Source organism: Sinocyclocheilus anshuiensis, unplaced genomic scaffold, assembly GCF_001515605.1.
Source record: "Sinocyclocheilus anshuiensis isolate Anshui unplaced genomic scaffold, SAMN03320099.WGS_v1.1 scaffold1117, whole genome shotgun sequence".
Taxonomy (NCBI): Eukaryota; Metazoa; Chordata; class Actinopteri; order Cypriniformes; family Cyprinidae; genus Sinocyclocheilus; species Sinocyclocheilus anshuiensis.
Window position 1 is genome coordinate 35,929 of NW_015557110.1, and position 13,358 is coordinate 49,286.

General features: G+C 39.7%; 1 protein-coding gene across 1 annotated transcript in view; it reads right to left on the reverse strand.

Annotated features, from left to right (window-relative positions):
• The window catches only part of dnajb14 (DnaJ heat shock protein family (Hsp40) member B14), a 58,564-nt gene that overhangs the window by 18,997 nt on the left and 26,209 nt on the right, over positions 1-13,358 (reverse strand). The gene's annotated exons all lie outside the window — the stretch shown is intronic.

A 13,358-nucleotide genomic window follows, 5' to 3' on the forward strand; every position in this document is an offset into this window, starting at 1 on the left:
AACAGAGACTTTTCAGCAGAACTGCTCAAGCCTCTGCATCATCAAGAAACCAACCAATCTCCGGAAGGGCTTCCCCAAAGGGACGCCATCCTGACGTCATCTCAGTAACCAATCAGCAACGGAATTCCCTCAAGCAGCCAAACCAGGATATTCAGCTTTTCAGCTGTCACCCAAAACTTAAGTAAACGAACAAAATCGTATCTCTGCTGAACTGGTGCCGAGCTAATTTAAGCAGTAAACATAAGACAAACCTCTATAATAATTAATTCCCTAAGAAAAGTAATCAGACATTACATACCTAATTTTTTAGTTCAGTGTGGACAACATTGCTTGTCGCTGGAACCTTGTTGCATTGTGAGTGATTGCATTGTGACCATTATAAAAACCATTATAGAAATACGAAAAATGACACTTAAAAATGATTATCTAAACAAATAATAAAATAAACTACTATATTAATGATTTATATAAAAATGCTAAAAAAGCACTTATCAAGACAAAGGAGTAAGCCATATTATTATACCAAACAATGCTATAAAAGAATATTGTAGAAATGTTCATGACACACACAGACAGACAGGCTACATGAAAATGCAATTTCACTTTCTGACAGTAGGTGGTGCTTATGCAAAAGCAGGAATACTGCGGTACACAATGAGTGGTATAATATGCTATTTGCTTATCAAAATGCTGATATCCCAATTTTTTAAAATAAATATTCCCATGTTTGTCTCAGTATTTGATTTGCATTTTACTTATATTTGTCTAAATGCCCCTAATTATGATTTCTGAAAGTAAATGAAGCCAAACAATCTGCTATGATGATTTTCAAACAATACCCATTAAAATAGTATAGAGAAAGAGAGCCAGGTCTAGATTATTTTTCTTCTATTCACTGTCACTGGCAAAACAGTCTGTGCATGAGTGCCACCAAGTCACAGCATTTCTGGGAACATACCTAAAAGCACACCTGATTGGTCGGTCATTTTTATGCGCAGTACAATGGAAACACTTGCACCGATGTTCATGATAGTCTGAACAGACACATATATTGTCGTTTAATCAAAATAAACTGTTTATTGCACCATTATTTTGCCTAGGCAAGTGACAAAGAGGTATGCTATGGACTAGGGCTGGACAATAATTCAATATCAATATGTATCGCGATATAATTTTTTTCAATAACGGTGATATGATTTTTAAACACATTTGCGATATTTCGATATACATTACCAGTGTTTCCCATACACTGATTTATTTGTGGCGTTGGATTTCGTTGAATAAACATGAGCACTGCACATTTCAAAATCAAAACGCGGCACGGGTGTTTTATATGAATGTATCTCTGAAGGGACTCGACTGTCTTCAGAAAAGTTTCGATGACATTTTCATTTTTATCTGATAAAGTAGCGTTCAAGAGCGGATCTGATTTGATTACAGCCATTACCAGGGAAACTGCTAGTTTTATCACTCTAAAAGCGCCTCCTGCTGGCATAGAATGAATTTGTATTTTCAATAATAAGCCAGTCTCCAGCAACATGTTTTTGTTGTTGCAATTTTTTTGTTTTCTGCAGCAACTCAGAGCACTTTTCATATTCTTTATCCTGGCTGAAGCACATTTGTTTCAATCTATCAGTATAATCAGCCTACACTACGAGTCTAAAGTTTTTGAACTGTAAGATTTTTAAGTTTTTTTTTTTTTTAAAAGAATTCTCTTCTGCTCACCAAGGCTGCATTTATCTGATCCAAAGTACAGCAAAAACAGTAACATTTTGTATTATTTTTACTATTTAAAACAACAGCTTTCTATTTGAAAGCAGTTATTTTAAATCTTTAGAAATCATTCTAATATGCTGATTTGCTGATGAGAATATATTTATTCAGGATTCTTTGATGAATAGAAAGATCCAAAGATCAGCATTTATCTTAAATAAAAAGCTTTTGTGACATTATACATGCACTATACCAAAAGCTTGGAGTCTGTATAATTTTTTTGGGGGGCGTGCATTTCTGTGGTAAGAGCGATCTCTATCTCATTATGGCGAGGACTAGCAAAGCATTTAAGAATGTGTGCATACGTGTTGACGTTGTTTAACATCTGATGACACACAATCTATGCGTTGTTTGTTTGGGCAAAGAGCACGCACGCGATGTCTCCGAGGGGGCAATCGGCGTGCACTGCGAGCGTTGGAATAAATCACATTTTAAAATATTTTCAAACAGAAAACAGTTATTTTAAATAGTAACAAAAAATACAAAATGTTACTGTTTTTGCTGTATTTTGGATCAAATAAATGCAGGCTTGGTGAGCAGAAGAGACTTCTTTAAAAAATATTAAAAATCTTACTGTTCAAAAACTTTTGACTGGTAGTGTATGTCAGCCTATAGTTTGATATAAGGTAAACATTAATTTATTTGTGCTGTTTTTTTCTTAAATATTATATCGTTTTATAGGTTTCATAGACTTGGAAAATTCATTTTTCAGAAGTTTTTAGGTACAGACATCTGTTGTGGGTGTTCTTGGCAGTTTTTATGAGGCTTTTTTTTTTTAATAGGGTTCATATCGATATCGGAATTATATCGTATCGACCGAAATTAAGAAATATATTGTGATATAAATTTTGGCCATAAATTTTGACCAGCCCTACTATGGACCTGCTGCTGATGTGTACACCAAGAGTTTTGGTACGCTGAAAATTGGCTTTATGTTTGTTTTCTAAAATTACTAATAAAAGCAGCTTCACAAGTTCGCACTTATATATAATTGGATTGAGCAAATAGTAAGCATATTTGGTGTGCTGTCCTGAGGGAGGGCTCCGAGCTTGGAATATAGCCCGAACCCAGAGAACTCCCCCAAAAGAAGCTAAATAGGCATGCGACAGCAGCCTGAGAGTCAAATTTTGTTAGTAGCCCCCCAAAATATGCGTGCCGTGAAGGGAGATGGGTTAGAGTTTGCGAGAAGGAGGCAGGGCGACCGGAAGAGCCCATGTAGTGCTCGACGGGAGCTGCGGCTCGCAGCATCGAGCGGCCGAGCCCTACCTGCCGCTGGATGAGGAGCATGATGCAAGACATCAAATGAGGGATTCTCGCTGAGTCCAACGGGAGCGGCGGCTTACTGCATCAGAAGGGAGAGCTGTGACCACCCCCGAACAAGCGTTGCGATTCGAAGCGCTGGATGAAGGGCTGGGGAGCAGTTGGGGGTTCGGTGCCTTGCTCAAGGGTCTCACCTCAGTCGTGGTATTGAGGGTGGAAGAGAGTGCTGTACATTCACTCTCCCCACTGACAATTCCTGTCGGACCTGAGACTCGAACCCGCAACCTTTTGGTTACAAGTCCGACTCTCTAACCATTAGGCCACAACTGCCCCAAGAATAAGCGATGCGATTCGAAACGACAGGTGAAGGGCACACACTGCGACTGAAGGGAGCAGCGGCTCACTGCATCGGGAGGGAGAGCCCTGTTCACCGCCGAATGTGCAGCATGACTCGAAACAACGGATAAAGGGCTCACACTGCAATGGAAGGGAGAGCCCACCGCCAAATAAGCGACGCGATTCAAAGCGTCGGATTGAGGACTCACACTGCGACCGAAGGGAGCAGCGCCTCACTGCATCGGGAGGGAGAGCCTCGTCTGCTGCCGACTAAGCAGCGTGACTCCAAACGACGGACGGAAGGCTCACACTGCGACCGAAGGGAGCGGTGGCTCACTGCAACGGAAGGGAGAGCCCCGTCCGATGCCGAGTAAGCAATAAGATTCAAAACGACGGATGGGGGGCTCACACTGCGACCGAAGGGAGCTGCGGCTCATTGTTCAGAAGGGAGAGCCCCATCCACCGCCGAATAAGCAACGCAATTCGATAAGACGGTTGATTTGGAGACAGGAGTTTGAACATGTAGATGTAGTGGCCTTTTCTTTCTTAGTCTGTCTCACTTTGTTTAATAGCGTAAGAGATAGATTCGCTGTCGAGTACAGATAAGGTGGAAATGGTTAGATGGAGTTTGGGGTTGAATTTGGAGGTTTATTGTGAGTTCTGAGCATCTCAGGAAACCGAAAAAAATATATAAACATGGTGTTGAGGGTCTGAGCAGTATGGAGTGAATGGCACCCTGTGCAGAAACTGTGGATGTATTTTGTAAGGATGTCCAAAGTTATAGGTTGCCTGGCATCCGAGCTTGATGTTTGGAAGTGCTGAATTCCTTTAATTAGGAGAGAGGCTTGAGAATTATTTATTTCAGGGAGGGGGAGCCATAGACTAATTTGTGAAAAATTGGATGCCGCTTAACCTTTAATAGACCCAGCTTGGAGGTTCCTAAGGGAATTAAGGTAGGAAAGGAACGAAGTTATTGAGAGGAGATAAAAATCAGGAAATGGCAGGTTATAGGAGAGGTGGGAATGTTTTGAAACGTGTCCAACCTGATGGATAAGAATGGACGGTTCTGGGTGAAACTGCTTAGTGAATGGAATTGAGGGAAGTGTCGAGGAGGGGTTTTAAGGGATAGGTTACGGGAATATGAGTTGCGAATAGTGAGGTACTTGTTGGCGATGGATCTGCCTTTGGAGAGCCTAACCTGCCACTGAATAAGCGGCACGACTCGAAACTACAAATGGAGGGTCCACACTGCAACCAACGGGAGTGGTGGCTCACTGCATCGGAAGGGATAGCCCCCCATCTGCCGAGCTCAGAAAACTTTTTTGAACTGTAAGGATATGCGCAGCTGGAATGGCGTTGGGAGGCAGGACGTTTAGAAAGTCATTAAGCATGATGTCCTGCTATTTGAGAGAAAATTCATTAAGAGGAATCGAAGTGTTTATGCTTGAAAATGGGGAGTAACGCGGAGCTGACAGATTGATTATATGGTGTTTCTTACCCGAGAATTTTCCCAGTAGCCACTCCGATGAGCCAATGCATAAAAAACTGAGAAGGCGGGAGCATCGAAAAGGCTTATCATGAATACTCGTTTAGTTCGTGCCGCCTATGGGGGAAGGCTGAACAGATTATTTCAGAGAAATGGCTGAATGCAATAGAAAACTTGGAAAATGGCCACATACGGTAAACTGTTCATCGCAATTTCAAAATAAAAGTTCAAACCCTCACTCTGGGTTTACACGTTTTGAGGTCCACATATTCAAGAAATTACAGATGATGTAGCATTTCTGTCATAAAGAAATGGCCAAATATTAAATATTTAGTAGGCATTTGAATTAAATGTTGTTTAGCCAATATTAAACAAGTATTAGATAGCGCAGTGACATGTAAAAAAATATCGTCAGGCTGTTGGCGCCGTCTGTAGGTCTTTGATATAATGCGTAATGTACATTACTTAAATTGTTTATAATACATTATTTATTCTAAGTTTTGTTTTGTTCAGCAAAACCATATTGTTACTTGATTTTGACACTTTATTTGAACCAATTATTATTGCCTCAGTGCTATTACATATGTATTTTAGGTCATTTTAAAGGCTTGATTAGGCCCGATTAGGATAATTATGAAATACATCATAATTATCAGATTACTCAATTAATCATCAGAATAATTGACCGATAACTCAGTTACCAAAATAATCGTTAATGACTGCCCTAGATGAGAGGTCTATGTCCGCACCTGCCAGGATCTGTGCTCGGATGTTGTGAGCCACTGGGGGTGGCTCCGAGGCAACAGTAATTGGAGGGACGGGCAGAGGTGTTGCTGTGAAAAGAGAGTGCAGAAGTGAAGTGTAAGGGAGAGGAGAGGGGCCCACGATTGTTGGCGGAGGCCATTTAATGACTTTTAGCAACAAACAACCTGCCTTTAGCGACTTTTACCCTAAAAATTAGTTGGCAACACTGGTGGCATGCGCCACTAGTGGAGGCAGCCTCACACTAGCGTCTGCTACAGGAGCTGGAGGGCTGTCGAGCGAGGCGAATTCAGGGCCTTGTAAGCTTTGCTTGATCTATTGGCTGCCTTTGGGGCTGAAGTGGATTTAGGAGTGAGGTTGGCTGATTTATAGAGTGATGAATAGATCATACAGATCTGTTTTGTTAATTCTACGCTAGAACTGTGCATCAGAATTAATCAGCGTTTGCTTCAGGCTTAAATACTGTCCACTTTCTGATCGGAGGAATTTTTGGCACGGCCGAATGATAGGAGGATGCTGGAAAACTGTCCATGCCGGAAAACTGTTGTGGGAAAGAGGTAAGTTGGCTGTATATATATATACAGTATTCATGTACTATCATGCTAATTAAGTTGATTATCTGAAAATCCTCCACCTGTGCTGAATCCCGAAACTTGTTAATAAAACATAATTTAATGGCCCGCAGCCCCTGGTTCCTTCCTCTTTACTGACTAGCCAGGGTCTTACAGTGGTATGCTGGGAAGAAGAAGTGTGCAATCATGGAGTCTTGACCACTGGCTGAAGATATTATATTCTTAGAAATAAAATGTGAGGAGAGACCTTTATTCATCCACAGTGAAATCCAGTATGGACCTGTGAACAAAGCTCACTAAAGCTTTAGTTAGTCAACTAAAGCGGAAGAATACACTCCAGGACTAAGGGCGTTAAAGTTGACTATATAACGGCTACATCACAGCATGTCAAATACATCACCTCAATCTTTTCAAAGAGTGGAGGGAGCAGGTCCCTGTGACATTAGCGATGGTAGTTCCTCACAACTGAAGGTTCCCAAGTTGCAAGAACAGTTTGCAGACATGTTCTCTCCCCTTCCAGGTCACACTAAACTCATACACCACCACACTGAAACGGCCACAGGGGCAGATCCCCATGTCAGCTCCATACCGTTTGGAATAACATCAATTGTGACACTGCCTTTAGGCTTGTTTTTAGGTGCCAAATTCTGGACAGAACCCTCCAGCTGCACTCTACATATGCTGCTGTCCTGAGGACACTGCAGAAAGTGGGGCTCACAGCAAACACAAGGAAGTGTGCAAATAGCGACTATAACATGGCCCCTTGCTCTAACATTAGCCTAGATGGAAATGTGCTATTAGGCACATATCCAAGTGTTTGTGCGGAGTGTGGAAGCTATTAGAGTACTTACTGCATGACATGGAGGCGCCGGCGTGATCACTTACATTTTTTTCCTGATAACACCAGAAACAACTTAAAATATGCCGTAATTTTTGCTCATACACATAAGATTAATACATCATTTGAAAAACAAACAAGATGCGCTTTCTGTCGTCTCAGTCTTGGTGAACTGGAGCGAGACTCAGCAAAAAACAAATCTTCTCTGATTATGTAATCCGTATGAAAGGTGCATTTCTTTCTAACTGCGCGTCCACTGTACTGCGAAGATGGCAATTCAGCATTGTCAGCTTCATCTTTGCAGCCAACAATGATTCAGAAAACACTAAATTATCAATAAATAATTAAAATATCACCTTGTCTTTCATTCATAGTCATTACTTTGCCGATGCTTTGCAACAAGCATTATGCCTGCATTTGATCGTGGAATAGGCTATATATCGTAATTTAATTTATATAAGCATGCAACTAATCGACTAATGGCTTAAATGAACAACTACTAGACGACTAGAAAAATATTTAACACTTCACAATAAGGTTCCATTTGTTAACATTAGTTAACTACATTAGTTAACATGAACTAACAATGAAAAATATTTGTAAAGTATTTATTAATCTCAGATCATATTAACTTCAACACTTACTAATACATTATTAAAATCAAAGGTTTTATTTGTTAACATTAATTAATGGAGCTGAGCTAAGATGAACTAACAATGAACAGTCATATTTGTATTAATTAACGTTAACAAAGATTAATAAATATTGTAACAAATGTATTGCTCATTGTTAGTTAATATTAGTTAATGCATTATTTAATGTTAATTCATGAACCTTACAGTAACGTGTTACCGAAAAATCTTTAGTCGAGGGCAGCCAAACTATGAAAGAACAGAATTATGTAGTAAAACAAAAACAAAACAAACAAACAAAACAAAAAACTGAATATGTTTTATATTTTAGATTGTCCAAACCATTTAGCTTTGATGACAGCTTGGCACACTCATGACATTCTCTCATCAGATTCACAAGGTAGTCACCTGGAATGGTTTTCAATTCACTGGTGTGCCTTGTCAAGAGTTAATTTGTGACATTTCTTGCCTTCTTAATATGCTTTATACCATCAGAGGAAGGGTGGGTACAGAGTCAATAGCCATTACAACAACTGTATAAATTCTTATTATGGCAAGAAACACTCAGTTAAGTAAGGAGAAAAGACAGTCCATCATTACTTTAAGAAATGAAGGTCAAGTCAGTCTGAAAAATATCAAGAACTTTGAATGTCATGAGGACGTCCCAGGAAAGGAAGACCAAGAGCTACCTCTGCTGCAGAGGATATGTTTATTAGAATTACCAGCCTCAGAAACCACCTATTGACAGCACCTCAGATTACAGCCCACATAAATGCTTCTTGGAGTTCAAGTGGCAGACATATTTCAACTGTTCAGAGGATTGTGTGATTCAGGACATCATGGTTGAATTGAGGCAAAGAAACCATTACTTTGGATGAACAACAAGCAGAGACTTGCTTGGGCCAAGAAACACAAGGAATGAACATTAGATCAGTGGAAAACTGTCCTTTGGTCTGATGAGTGCAAATGTGAGATTTTCTAACCGCCGTGTCTTTGTTAGACGTAGAGAAGGTGAACGGACGGTTCTTGAATGTGTAGTTCCCACTGTGAAGCATGGAGGAGGAGGTGTGATGGCGTGGGGGTACTTTTCTGGTGACACTGTTGGTGACTTAACACTTAACCAGCATGGCTACCACAGCATTTTGCAGCGACATGCCATCCCATCTGGTTTGCACTTAGTAGGGCCATCATTTGCTTTCCAACAGGACACAGACCCCAAACACACCCCTAGGTCAGGGGTGTAATTTCCACTGGGGACAGGGGGGACATGTCCCCCCCACTTTTCAAAATCACGTTTGTGTCCCCCCCACTTTCAAATTCGTTTGTTATGATTTTTTTAACCGCACGCCGTCATCGCCACGGAGGAGAAGGACCGAGCAGGGCACAGACGCGCGTCCGCGTCCAGGAACGTCGCGTGCACACTCTAAAAATAGTTCACTGAAAGTTCTAATGAGCAGGTATCGCGGTATCACGGTAAGGTACTACAACCTTTGGAACATTTAAAAAAAAAAAAACTTTAGTTGAATTACAGTAATTTCTTAAGAATAATTACATACTGTATGTACAGTAAGAAAGATATTAGCAAACTTTCAACAGTAGTAAGTCAGTCTGGTCACTAGGAACATACTACAACATTTGGAACATTTAAAACCCATTTTGGCAAATTACTGTAATTGCTTTCTTTAAAAAATATTTGTGTACATACTTAGGAAAAGTATTGTCTAAGGCGAGTTATTGGCAATATATATTTAGTCAGTTTGCCCTCTAGGCAGTTACTGTAAACATTGATTTGAATTAATTATTGGACTTCGTTTTTTACTGTGAGATAAATTTGCAGATGACCCCTAAAGCAGCATCTGCGAATATGCAACCAAACTCAAACCTAAAACTAACTTTACCGCACTTGGATTTCTATAGGAGAAAAAATGGTTTGGTGAAACTTTGTGGGTTGTGGGCTCGTCTGCTTAACTGTACATAGTATATTTTATTCATTAGATGCCGAATTTGATAATTTATTATGACATGTGTAGGATCTCTGTCCGAGAACAGACCCAAATAAACTATGGATTCAACACGTGAATTATTGAACAGACATATTCCAGAAGAATCTAAAGATCTCCCCCCTCCAAGCCATCATGAGATATAAACTAATCACCCCATCACATGACGCCAATATTCTGGGTCGACTTCCTGTCAACCCTTGACGTTATCTCCTCAGAAGAATCGGAAGAGTGATGAAAAACTAATCCAATCAGGAGACAACAGAGATCTTTTGTATCAAGGACTAAAGAGTTCTTTCACAACATATAGTTGAGAGATACCTCGTGATCGCTTATGCATGGAACCATTATATATGCACAGGAAATGGCTAATTTAATCACACCCTCCCGATCTGCACGCGCACACAGGATCTATACAGCGTGACACCCCATGACCCATTGAACATCTGCTTCCTGTTCTTCAGCACATTTTCAACTCACTTTTTCTTTCCAACAAAGAAACACAGAAACTTACACAGACAATTACAAAAGACAATCATTTAAAGTATTGCCACTAGGGCAACTTTATCCACGAATAATGTGTTGTGTGCCTTTCTATGCTCGATGTGTTTTATGTAATCGATGGAGTTTAATCAATGTTTTATAACCCCCTTAGTAGATAAAATTTATTAACATATATGCAAGATACTTGATATCTGAGCTTGAATGAAAGCTTATTTTACGTGCAGTACGTTGGTGTGAATGAAATGTTGATTTTCGGTATCATACGCATGATTAAGAAACTTTATAGAAGTATTAACAAAACCTGCAAAGACATTTCCCCAGTGATGAATTGAACAGCATGTTAATTTATGAACGAAGAGGAACCGTATGGGGGCGTGGCTAAGCCCTGCAACAGCGTCCGATTGAGACAATCGCGTCTGGGATGGACCAAATCGGCTCGCTTAAAAAACCAATGCTCGCTCGCTCTCTCGATCTTTTGGCTCTTTCGCCTTGTTGACCGCGCTACAAAGCGCTCACAGGCTGTAACATCACGCGAGCGAGACTCCAGAACTCAAACCTTCCGTTGAAACTTCATGACCGCCGAAGTCTTCAAAGTCTAAAGCCAAGCAAAGAAACTCTCAGAAGAACTTCAAGCATCACTCTCCGTACCTAAGGCAACCGACTTCCGAAGCTCCTACGTCAAGGCAACCAACCATTCACCACTAGGGCTCTCCCAAAAAGACGTCATCCAAACGACAGATCGGCAACCAATCAGAGGCTCCGGGGTTCCCTCAGGCAGAAAAGGAAACCCCTCTCAGCTTTCCAGCGCAAACGCAAGTAACAAACAAAATCTTCTATCTGCTGAAACTGGTGCTGAATCGATCTTAAGCAACTAAAGATAAGCCAAATCTCTGCTTTTGTGATTTTCTTGGTGCGATCTAAGAACGAGTAACTTACTAGATCTTTGGGACTTCCTCAAAACTCTGTTAAACTCTCATCTTCAGAACTGTATGTGTGTGTGTGTGTGCTTTTGATAGTTTTAGTTCCATGTAATCTATAGAGTAGTTCAAATAAATTAATGTTTCATTATAAGAATCATTGTCTTGCGTCGTGTATTTAAAGTTAAACTTTGCCCAGATCGTGCTACCTAGCTCGTAGCTTAATAATCATCACTAACAGTTATTATGACCGTGGCCAGGGCATAATATAAATATCCAAATTGTTTAAGATATACTGATGTTAACGTCTCATTGGACGAACGGTTGATAAAGTGTAAAATATCAAATTTGGAATCAGTTCTAATCAGTTTGACTTTGAATCTTCAGATTCGAATTCCCCTCTCAAAACCTAAGAGTTCATTTCCCGACACTGTCTTGAGGCTATAAACCACTTTAAGTGTCTTCTTTATGGGAAGTATGTTTAACGTGCAGTTTTGCACTTTGCGTAACTTGCGTTCATATTCTTATTTCATTCAGGGGAATCCTGGAGTGTGACGTATGAGGGCAACTCCATTACAGCAAAGCATCACACAAGCCATGATACAAAGTAAAGGAAACTAAGCAACCGAAAGCAATATATCTCTTCCTCGGATGTAATGCTAGTTCTGTACATCAGCGTTGGGTAAAAAAGCATTATAATCTCCTTTTCAGTAACGTTAGAGAAAGCTGCTTACATGTAGTCTACAAGTGGAAACGAGTAAAGATTATGTTGAATTAAACGTAAACAATATTTTTTTCCGCATATTTATACTGGTCCTGATAATCATAACTTCTACCATTTGCTCCATTTCTGCAAATCAGTTTTTGTGAATGAGTGATTTGATTCACTTGTTGCTTTGGTCTTCATTAACAGCCGCTTACGCCACCTGCTGGTGAGCGACTGACAGCAGCTGGAGATCATGCATCGGCGCTCTACTGCTATTCCTGCAGCTCCCGGATGTGCAATGCTGAATTTTCTGCTGAATTTGAACCACTGAATTTATGGAAGCGAATTTAGAAAGTGAAATAGAATGGACCGAAATTTGCCTGTCGAATATTATACATCGTATTTTTAAACAGATTGAATATTTGGGAAGTGAATTCTAGAAGGTGAATATGAATTATTGAATTTTTAATTATGAAAATGTGTGTGAAATATTTTGAATTGAAATATTCACAGCTTAAATAAACAACTATGTTAAATTTCAGGACCTAAAAATGCAAGCCCTGAAAATACAAGGCATTAAAATGCAAGCACTGTTAATTCAATGCATTATTTTTTCAGTTAGTGCAATTCAACATGCTTTTTTGTTTCTAAAACATTTGTCATTAATTTTCTTCCATAAAAATTCCCATAAACTTAAAATTGGAAATAAATTTGTAAAATCATATCTCCGGATCAGAATGTCAGAGAGAGTTGAGGGTGGACTCATTTTACACTTTCCAACCAGCCAATAAGTACATAACAACTTAGTAGCCGTGCCTTAGCAACAAGTTACACCACCCTAGCAACCATCCACTGGACTTCCACTCAAAAAAAGGTGAGAGAGATATCGCTGAACCAGAACATCATAGAGACAAGTGGGTGGACTCTTCTGATTTAGACTGACTCTTAATAATGCTAAATGTAGATGAAAAAAAAAAACAAACATCTTGTCACAAACCTGGTTTATTTGAACGGTCAGAGTCATATATGTCTGACATAAGAAAATAGTATTTGCTGCATTCTCATTTTCTGCAGTGTTTAAGTGAACGTATAGTGAATGTAATCTATTTTGCTGCTCACTGTGTTTCTGATACTGTTGTGCCCTTTTGATTCTGCCTATCAAGCAGTAAGTACTTAGTGACATAACCTGATAGCCATGCATTGGATCTGGATCAGAACTTACAGACAATGGGGTGCGCTCTTTTAACTTAGACTAGCAAATAGTCTTTAAAGTGTCCCTATTATGCTATGGCTCCTAATTTTGTTTTGGAGATCTCTTACAACAGGTTTACATGCATCCAAGGTCAAAAAACACTTTAAATTTTTTTTTTATTGTTTAAAGGGGTCATCGGATGCCCATTTTCCACAAGTTGATATGATTCTTTAGGGTCTTAATGAAAAGTCTGTAACATAGTATGGTTAAAATTTCTCAACGGTAGTGTAAAAAACACCTTTTTTACCCTGTCAAAAACAGCTCTTTTCAGAGCAAGCCGTTTTGTAGCATTTTCCTTTAAATGTTAATGAGCTCTGCTG